An 11,229-nucleotide genomic window follows, 5' to 3' on the forward strand; every position below is an offset into this window, starting at 1 on the left:
AATTATAAAACTGAAGACTGCTATTTACTGGGCTTTTTGAAGCCTTCTGTCATTGATGATGTCATAACAGCTGTGGGTTGGGCACAACCCATAAGTTAGCAACGCTCTGGGTTCACTCAACCAAAAGCTAGTGTGATTTTTACATTTGAATATGCATCATTGCAAAAATTCAACTCTGTGGTAAACAAGTTTTGTTCAGCAAGACTATCCTCACAAATGGACACCTCTTTTACATTTTGATTTTTATATTGAATCATTAAAGCACAAAGCTGATGTTAGGCCTGTCCTGGCCAGCTGTGCAGCAGACACCTGATTTCAATCCCACCACATCTTAACTCCAAGCTCCAGCTTTTGGCATGATGACATTTGATATCTGTGACAAACCCTGCAGTGTTATTCTGCCTGTTCGCTTTGTAGACTCCTAAAAGTTTAGAAATTCATGAATGTGGTCATTACTGAAGTTATTTTATTCCGCAGGACAAAATCTTCAGGTCCAAAAGAAGAGAAAGGGACATGACACTGGCAGAACTGGAAAAAAGGGCGGTGGTGGTGGGTGGTTAGCGCTGTCGCTTCACAGCAAGAAGGTTCCAGGTTCGAGTCCCGGCTCGGGCACGGGATCTTTCTGTGTGGAGTCTCCATGCTCTCCCTGTTCCTGCTGGGTTCTCTCTGGTACTCCAGCTTCCTCCACAGTCCAAAGACATCAAGAGAAGACGAGGCTGATTGATACTCTAAATTGACCGTAGGTGTGACTGTGAGTGTGAATGGTTGTTTGTCTCTATGTGTGGACCAGGGTGAACCCCGCCTCTCGCCTGAAGGCTGCTGGGATAGGCTCCAGCCCCCCCCCCCCCCGCAACCCTTAACAGGATAAGCAGCAGAAAATGGATGGATGGAGTTGGAAAAAAAACACCTTGTGTGAACCCTAGGCATTATTTCAGGTAATAAACCAAAAAACAATCGAAAAATATCACTGACTTTGAGACGAGGTCCAGCAATGCTAACTTCTATCCAGCTTTGAGGGCTCATTTCTGTGCTCCTATGTAGGATTGAAGCTATGTACTCTTTTCAGGATATAGCATAACATTGATGGTACATCATATCATCTTTGAAGGTATTTTGGTAGAGAAATGCAACCTCTCACCTGCAGTTTTCTGTGCCCATGAAATCGGGTGTGTTACACACATTCCTGTTATTAAAAAAAGGTTTAAATACTCATTTACAATGCAGCACTTGTTAAACAAAAACACCCTTCTGCTTCCATTCCTTCAAGAGTCGTCATAACTGATTAATGTGCATATACCCAATGATGCAGTACGTATGGTGAAACCTAGTCAATTACAGATGGGGAACTTTTTGTAAGCATGGCATGGATACTGGATCAAACATTAGTGCGATGCCTCACGTGAAATCTTGGATTCAGTGTTTTATCTTGAGCCAAACCCCCAATCTATTATTTTATGTATCACATTCCTTCTTGAATTTTTGTTAAAAAATATTTCCTAATCATGAGGGGTTTGTTTTTTTTTGGAAAAGCTTGATAAAAATGTTCACGTACACCTTTAGTTCTTCGCCTCTATATGGAATAGAAACAGAAAATAAAAAAAAATCCCATAGACTCTTGACTTTCCCCTACTTTTCACTGAATATATTTTCGGTTTGGTAAACAAAACCTAAAATGATACGTGGAGTGTAACAGTTGAACAGCAACAGGCTACGTATACTAGCAAACGGTACCACCATAAAGACAGACAATGTTTAACTTTCCAGGTGACAAAAGTTGAGAAACAAAATGTATTTGTAGCTTCAAGTAAATAAGGCCTGTATCTACTAGTTATTTATGCTTTGGATTAATCTGCATAGTCTCAAATAAATGTTAAGGTGAAGTGACTGATATTCTTCCCCAGAGACCAAGTTGACCTCTTCAAATGTCAAAAAAAAAAAAAAGTATTTTATATAGCATCTTTCACTGGCATAAATTCACAAAGTGATTTCCAGCTAAAACAACAGCATTTACATGAAAAGGTATACCAAGAATAACAACAAAAACATAGGTAGGCTTACCAGAAGCTTGTCTAAAAGAGTTTTCACCTCGCTTTCCGAAAAGGTCACATGACACAGTCGAGAGAAAAGGGGAGGGTGTTTCATAATTCAGGTACAGTTCCTTGAGAGGATCAGTCCCGAGGAGAAAAACAGGTGCAAGGGACTGACAGCAAAAACTGAACAGAGGACCTCAAAGCCCAACTAGTTGTCTTGGGTTTAAGGAGGTCACAATGTAGTCAGGGGCTTGAACATGTAGGGCCTGAAAGGCTAGCAAAAAAAAGAAGAAGTCCAAACCCTAAAAATGTTCAGTAGGAAAACGAGTCTCACAAACAACACTTTTTCTTTTTATTTGCATGGTGTTTAAGCCCCCAAGCTTTCCTTTAAAGAGTCATAGTAGTATACAGACCCTGGTGTGTGGACTACACCCTAGTCACACGTCTGATGGTGATGGAATCTTGTGTCACCATCTCGTGATGGTGACACAAGATTTAAAAAGCCCTCAGCAAGACAGATTATTCGAAAACAGTGATGAGAGCCACTCTGTCTCACACCGGAAGACTTATTTACTTTCAACCTTCAGATATATATCTATTTCATAGGATTTATTTAAAAAATGATTAAAAAATATGGAAGTTGGAGCGCTCTTTCAGCAAAATTAGGTATTTCCTGGTAAAATCATGATGCTGGGGGGGGCAACTTTGCTGATTTTGATGGGACTTTCCGAATGGCTAGAAATGTGATAGTGAAACAAACATTTCGAAGGGACCGTGTGATGCACGAAATCATTTATCCACCGCTTTTCTTCTTAGACAATGCAAGTCTATGAAGCCACAATGCATCATGTGATGGGGGGGGGGCATAAAAATCGGAAAAAATCCTTTTCATTGGGTGCAAAATGAGCACGCCCATTAGTGCAGGATGACTCATCAATGTTGGAATTGTTTTCACAAGGGAAGGACAGGAATTTCAGTGTAAAACTAATGTAAATATATAATTAACACAGTGTTAAAATGTGCGGAAATGTATTTTTCATTTTGTGAGACTCCTAGAAGGTGTTACTGATATGTTTAGCTATAGGTAGATGCAGTAAGAGGAGCTCCACTCCAACTACTGCTGAGTGGTTCCACTTCATATACAAGGTTTTTAAATAAAGAAACATCAATAATTTTCAACCCACTAAGAAGACTTAGCTTATATGGCTGCAAAGAATTAAGTGATAGCGCATGAAGTACAAACTCTAGCTCTTGCAGCTGAATCTGATCGCAAATGCACAAATGCATTAAGGTCGGGTTTACAGAAATAAAAAATAAAAAATCAAACAATCCGGAGGGATAATTCTACTTTCCCCATGACATTCAAATGGAGCTTTGGCAGGAGATTCCATGAACCACTTAAAACTGTTTTTTTTGGGGGGGAACAGCTATGTAAACATCCAAAAAATGTAGTCAGCATTAATACTTGGTTATATGACTGCAAAATGATTCAAACCCATCATCCTCATTTAGCTTAACCGCTGCATTTGATTTAAGGTCTTTTAGGATGCTTTGGGTATGAATTATGAAACATGCTGCGGTCGTCATCTATGTTTGATGTTGCTGTGGTGATGATAACCAGAGGGAGGGAGCATGCATTCTACTTTCACCTGCTTATTAAAAGACTCCCAGGCCAAAGAAGCCTCTGAGTATCAGATTTTAAAAAATGAATTATCCTTTAAGTTGATTTTGGGTTTGATTTTGCTTTAAAGTGACCTCGGTAATCCACATCATAACAACATTATTTCGTGCTATGCCACGTTGGCCTTTTCCATTATGAAATCCGCTTGGCTCCATTAAGCTGTTTACGTACACACACACACACACACACACACACACACACATACACACACACACACACACACACACACACGGATGCTCTCACACACATTAATATACATAAGCCGAACACTTGCATGTGCAAATCAACTTCCTCAACATGTCACATTGCACAACTCTCACCAGACTCACTAAAAATATTTTTAAAAAGTGTTATTTAGACAAAATCCATATGTGAGAATTCACTTTGATGTGGCAAAGCTGAGTGAGGGCTAATGGATCCCTCTCGCAACAATGGAGCACACTTAAATGGCAGGTCTGCCTGAGGGAAATCACTTTGCTTCAAGTCCGGCTCCTTCTTGCTCTCACTGGGGAGGCTGCTGATGCACCACAACTGGATGACTTGTCATTAGTCACCTTGTATTTATTTTATATCCGTTTTTAACTATCACATAGCTAAAGGAATATTACATGAAAATATCTACACGTCTAGTTTACTGTCTCAGAAATAATTAGAAACAGTTTCTTCTTTTGTCTTTCTTTTACTTAATTTATTTGTATATTACAGTGCAGCTGACGACCATAGAAGATGCTGAATTACTGATGTATTTAGCTGCGTCGCATAAGCCTCAGTTAATTCGTTCAAGTAAGCTAACGTGGTCTATTTGTTAGTTTCGCACACACACACCAGTTTGCATATTCATCCTTGTTTCATAAGCAAAGTTGATTTGAAAAACTGTCTTCATGTAGGAGCAAGACTCTCCCTGGAGGAGCACCTTGGCACCACAGGTGACACAAGTGTTGCTCTCAACTGCTGGGGTTGACGGGAGACGTCCTTGTCTGGCGTTCTTCAGAAATACTCGCTGTGATAAAGCTAGAACTGCTGTCTCACAACTGCGATGAATACTTTAACTTCAGCAACTGAGATCTCAACCTTCTTTATCGTTTAATTTTTACGAGTTGCAACAAATAGTTGCAAGCAATTTATTTTGGTGGCCAATCATACATTGGAACGACAGAATAAATCTTAAAAGCTTGTCCTCATTAAATTATTCATATGTGTAATGCATTTCATATTATGTTAAGGTGTTAAAATGATATTCAATTTTAATATTCACAACAACATATAAATATAGAAATTAATACTTAAAATTTGGATCTGCAGGGCTAACCCTGCTATTGAACGGCTAAAGCTCAATGTCTATTTTGGCTATTATTTGACAGACATCCTGACTAAGTTATAAACGGGGTGATCCACTGGCACAACAGCAGATTTGACAAGTTTTTTTAATACTGTATTCTTATGAGCACATTAACCAGATGATTCCGTCATAACACATCATAACTGGCTTTTACAGCGGTGGGTCCAGGGAACTGATCGCACAGAAAGTTGTAAAAAAACCACCACAGAAGTGCATGGGCACGGTCAGTTGCTTGTGTGTTGCTGGTTTATGCACCGAAATCTGGATTAGAGGAGGAAATCTTTACGTTGCAGTGTTCACTAGAGGTTATTTGAAAATAAAGTTGTTGTTGTTTTTTTCCGTCTTAAATGTTTAAGATAGCAAATTGTTCATTTGGTGACACTCCGCATTCAGCTCACTCTCACTGGCTATTGTGGGTTTCCTTTCAGTGTTGTGTTGCCTTGAGGGGGAACTTCCATCCAGTCAGCGATGTTTTTGGCCAATCCTAATTCTTATTTTGACCCCTACCTCTGGTGTTGGAACAGCCCTAGTTTTTATTATTTACCCTCTAAAACAGAACTACAAGGTGTAGTTGTTGAAATGTTCCCTCAAGCAGTTTGACAGCGGTTCGTGATCCTAAAAAAATCTTTGTAAAATCTGCTTGAAGGCCCAGATATTCCACTTTGCCCTATTCCTCAATCCAAGAAGATGAAGGAGAGCATTAGAATGTGCAAAGTAGAAGGGGTGGGCGGTGGGGTGATCTTTAGGGGTAATAATCAGTCCCGACAGCCTTCCATAGATAGGAGAATGAGACCTAAAAGCAGTTATCCTGAAATAAGCAGCAACATTAGCTGATGTTCTTGAAGCTTCATATGGATGGGAAACAAAAACATAAATTGCTCGTTTCTTCAGCCGTAATAAATGTTATTTCATTTTTATACAATAAAATAAATAAATAGTGGACGAGCTACGTCTTCTATGCAAGCTCGTCCATACCATCAGTCAGCGTTAATTTCTTTATTTATTCCCTCATTAGCTGAGCCATCCATCTGTTTTGTTGGCCAGTGTTGATCTGATTTTGCCAAAGCTATGAAAATTATGCATCTCGCCATGGCGTTCCAGTATTTCTGTAATTACACTGATTAGGTCCAAGGGGCTTTGTCTGTTCCTTTGTTCATTTGTATCTCATAAACCATTTATCAGGTTATGACAAAACGAGCTCTGCCTCTCGACATTGTACTTGAAATGTACTTTACCAGTGTCGTGTAACGCTGAAAATCTGTAACCTACAAATCAAATATTGCAGTAAAACAGGAGTCAGGTGCCAGTGTCCGAGCTCCATGGAAACCTGAAACCTTTTTAAACACCATAATGGTGTGAAATGCGGTTCATGATTGTCTTGTTTCAGACCACCATGGAATCAGCAAACAACTTAAAATAGTGCCGGGTGCAGGGTGCTCTGTTACTTAGCAGGCTGCTCAATAACACAGAGAGGGACATGCAAATATTAGTAAGGCAATTATTGGCAGTTATGCTGGGCCTCAAGTAGCAGGTAACTCTATCCTTTCCATTATGTGCGTTGTGAATTCTGGTGTGAGGAGCGGCGTTGAAGCTCTGCTTTTTACTGTTAAAAGGCTTACCTTCTGACAAAAAGAGGCTCACTTTACACTCGGATGTCCTTCACAGTGGAAGCGCAGCCGTAATGTGAGGAAAGAAACAAAGCTCCTCCCCCTCCCAGGACTCTTAAGGTCACATTTACTGAAAGTGGGCTATTTTTTTTTTTCCTTGAAAAGACTGAACACATCTGTTGCTAATATTTTCATACAGATAAACTCATCCCATAAGAAAACATGTCCAAATTGTTTTTTGTCCTTTGATTAACTTTCATATCATTATGACATAAGGAAAAAGCTATTATACTGTGAGATTAAGCAGAATGATTTTGATGTAATTGAAATCTTTTGGCTGACACTGCTGATATTGCAGGTCAATTTATTTTATACACATATATGTATATATACATGTATATATATCTAATATATGTATATATATATATATATATATATATATATATATATATATATATATAGACCACATGCATATGTATATATATATACACACACACATATACGTATATATACATGTATATATACATGTATATATATATATATATATATATATATATATATATATATACACACACACATATAAAAATGCTTTCTTCAGTCTTTAGAATATGATGTGTAGGAAGAACATTTCTGTCAGTCCACCGTTTCTTTAATTTTAAATGGTACTTGGTAATTACAAATGAACAAATATGGTGCCTTCCTGTTTCATGTCCTTTTTGAGAATTTGTCATACTGCCCTTATTTGACTTTTTGTCATAAAAAAATAACAGCATCATCTTTTTTTCTAATGGAAAAAAAAAGGAACCAAAGCCATCCTTTCTCCATTGACTTAAATGTTTATTTCCCTGGAGATTATTACAAACATGACATCTGAGGCCTCACAGCTTTTATTGGATGTCATTTAAAAAAGCATAAAAACAGAAGGAATGAGATAGTCATCATTTGAGTTCTACTTCCTCCTCCTCTCCTGCTTGCCCTCTTTTACTGGTTTGACTCTTGAAAAGCATTCCTTGTTCCATTTTACCCCGTTCTCCTCAAGAATGTAGTAACAATAATAATGCATTAAGTGGGCTGAGTACTCTAAACACTCTGAGCTTCCTCTCACAGTAAGTGCAGAACCAGTTTGCCTGCTGTTGAAAGCATCTTACACAGTCCTACAGAGTGCCCCCCCTCCCACTCTCACATACACAAAAGACACGGGATGAAGAAAACACCCTCGTTGTCCGTCTCAGGGTCTCACAGTGAATCAGCAACCTCATCGTGTGATTTTTGCACAGGCACGCGGTGATGCCTGCAGGAAAGGCCCCATCTGAGTTCCAGAGCACATCGAGCCACCAGCATGGTGCATCTCTGAGCAGGGGGTTCAATCCCCCATAAGAACAACAAAAGGTCACCAAATGCTGTTGTTTATTAGCCCTCCTAAAATGACGAGCAGGTTCTTGCGGATTGTTTCGCCCTTCTGTGCCTGCAGTCATGCAAGCATTCCACAACCATTACATCCAACAACACTAACATTGTGTAAAAAAGGAGGGAAATTTTGACTAATTTCCTTAATTGATAATTGGACATGATGCAATACAAAGGCCACATTGTTCCATTATAACAGCTGTTACAAATTAGTAGTCGTGGTTGTAATGTTTAACTAAACATCATTTAGATCATAACAGCCAAAAAACACCTTCCCTTAAAACAGTTGTTCTGCTTGTTTTTTTTGTTTTTGTTGTTGTTGTTTTTTAAATGGTGGGTTCACTAGGAACATGAACCATACAAAAATAGAGGATATGCAATGAATTAATGATGGTTGATAAGTATTTGGCAACTATTGGTTATTTTTTTCTGCTGATTTCCTCTTGGTTTGATTTGAGTTAAAAAGATACATTTAATGACATCAACTTGGACCTCGGTTCGAGTGTCTTTTCAATAGTTATTTGTATATTTTGTCCTTAAACCTGCAGACAAATTAGCACTGACGAACATCTGGTTCTCAAAGTCTAAGAATTTACATTTAAATGCCCGAAATACAGTCAGTGGTTCACACTAGCTTAAGACATTTGAAGGCTTTGATCTGCGTCAGATATGACACTTGGATATTTTGAATCCTCTTCCAGTTTGTCTTAGGAATGGCAGTTGAAGCTGATTGACACCACAGAGGTTGTTGTGACTCTCAGCGTCATCACACCAAACACACAAGAAGCACAATGCCTCTTCTGGTGGCGTTGAAGTCGTTGCGTAGTTACGTAGGTTATTGTCTAACATAAGTTGACGTTAGTTGTGAAGATTATCTTGTTAAAAAAAATGAAAGTCTCATAACATTGTTTACAAAGATATTATTAATTATGGTGTGGCACGGTGGTGCAGTGGTCAGCACTGTCACCTCACAGCAAGAAGGTTCTGGGTTGGAGCCCCAGCTCAGGCACGGGATCTTTCTGTGTGAGTCTCCATGTTCTCCCTGTTCCTGCTGGGTTCTCTCTGGTACTCCAGCTTCCTCCCACAGTCCAAAGACATCAAGAGGGACCAGGCTGATTGATACTCTAAATTGACCGTAGGTGTGACTGTGAGTGTGAATGGTTGACTGTCTCTATGTCTTGGCCCTGCCATGGACTGGTGACCTGTCCAGGGTGAACCCCGCCTCTCACCTGAAGGCTGCTGGGATAGGCTCCAGACCCCTGCGACCTTTAACAGATAAGCAGGAGAAAATGGATGGATGGATGGATGGGTTAGTGGTCCTTCAACCTTTAGTGTGATCCCATACTTTTGATTTCCTATTATTGACTACATAATAAGCAGTAACTAGACTTCTGTTTCACTGTTTCATATCTTTTCTTTGTTCCTTTTTCTGTGACTAAGTAACCAATAGTCGACAATTAGGGTGGGCAGCCAAAGAAAAAAACTCCACTAAGTTGTGGTAAATCAGTGTCATGTAGCCCCCCGCCCCCCAAAAAAGAAAAACTCCCTAAATGTTAAATCGTAGTGTGGGTGCACGGCTCAGAGATTGAATGGCTGTCTAGCAACCGAGGGGTTCGTTCCTCACTTCCCCTGGTGACCATGTCAAGGGGTCCTGGAGCAAGATAATGAATCCATAATTGTTCCTGGTGAGTAAGGTAGTGCCTTGCATGGTAGCCTCTGCCATCAGGGTGTGAGTGTTTGTGTGAATCGGTGAATGAGATGCCCATTAAAGCGCTTTGAGTGCCGCTAAAGTAGAAAAGCACTATATAAAAATGAGTAGTTGATTTTGCCCGTGCCTTGTGCTCTGTGAGTGCTCTCAAGCTAGAAAACGTTCCCATAGCCAATCTGTAGTACCTCCATAGTCCACTAGGTGGCAACAGCTCACACTTTGGGTATTACTGCTACTGATGTCACTCATACACATCACGTTGTTGCTACGTCTGCACTTGTGACACAAGTCACTGTGTTTCAAACTGAGTTGGCAAAGCTAAAGCATGTGTTCTGAAGCAGCTTAACAGCTGCATGTGCTGGGAAATGCTGCAAAAACCTCTGGTAAGTCTACAAAATACCAGCATGGTGTTTACATGTCTTATTAAGAGTATTGTCTTAATTGGGTTCATATCAGAATATTGGCATCCATGTAAACAATCCCTTACTATGTAAAATGAATGGATATAACTGTCTTTTCCAGGCTCTGAATTTGCCCACTGCTGCCTATTAGAGAGAATGCAGGTTGAAGGCAAATCCTCACTGGATTTAGTCTCCAGACTCGCCTGGTTTGTCCGCCTCTTTTATACAGTCTATGGATGCTAAAACAGGATATCACCTTGGGTCTCACATTTAATAGATTTCTGAGGTTGTAGAGACCAAACAAATAGGTGATTCACTGAGAAGTTTATGTTTGCAGTATTGCACTCATCACCATCCTGCTGGCTGATCCTCTCGAAGCTGCTAGCAGTTTGCCACTAGCATGAGTCTCTGGATGGCTGCGGTAGCTAGAGCAAACAGCCAAGATAACAAATCAATAGGATGCAGTTTAACCACTGACACCCCTGAGTCCTGTCTAAATAAAAACATATCTATTTGTTTCAGTTATGCTCCCTGTCCAGATGAGCTGTTCCACACTAGGAATAAAAGCAGGGAATTTTTCGGTCTTCAAAGTCAGAGCCACGAAAGAGCACTAAATCAAGTTGCCAGTTGTCTCAGCAAAGGACTGTGTGATCTGGCATTATCTTTGCAATTACAAGGAAGGGAGTGGGATCTGCATAAGACCTCTCTGTCTATGCCCTTTACGCACACACTCTCTCTCTCTCACACACACACACACACACACACACACACACACACACACACACACACACACACACACACACACACACACACACACACACACACACACACACAGAATGAGAGAGAAAATATACCTGAGGGATATCCTCTGTCTTTGGTTTCATAGCTCTGCACTGCCTAAGTCCTCAATTAACTTAAATACCATAGTGATATAAAAAAGACAGCGGGGTGTGTTTGAGAGCATTTTCTGTTCATCTAAGTTAAGTTATGGCTGTTTACCATTGCTTTTTTTGCCTAAAGTGTTATTTGTTTTTGCTGCAGATGTCATTTTAGATT

The sequence above is a fragment of the Aulostomus chinensis genome, chromosome 14, assembly GCF_037954235.1.
Source record: "Aulostomus chinensis isolate RoL2024-O1b breed Wild chromosome 14, RoL_Achi_v1.0, whole genome shotgun sequence".
NCBI classification, from domain to species: domain Eukaryota; kingdom Metazoa; phylum Chordata; class Actinopteri; order Syngnathiformes; family Aulostomidae; genus Aulostomus; species Aulostomus chinensis.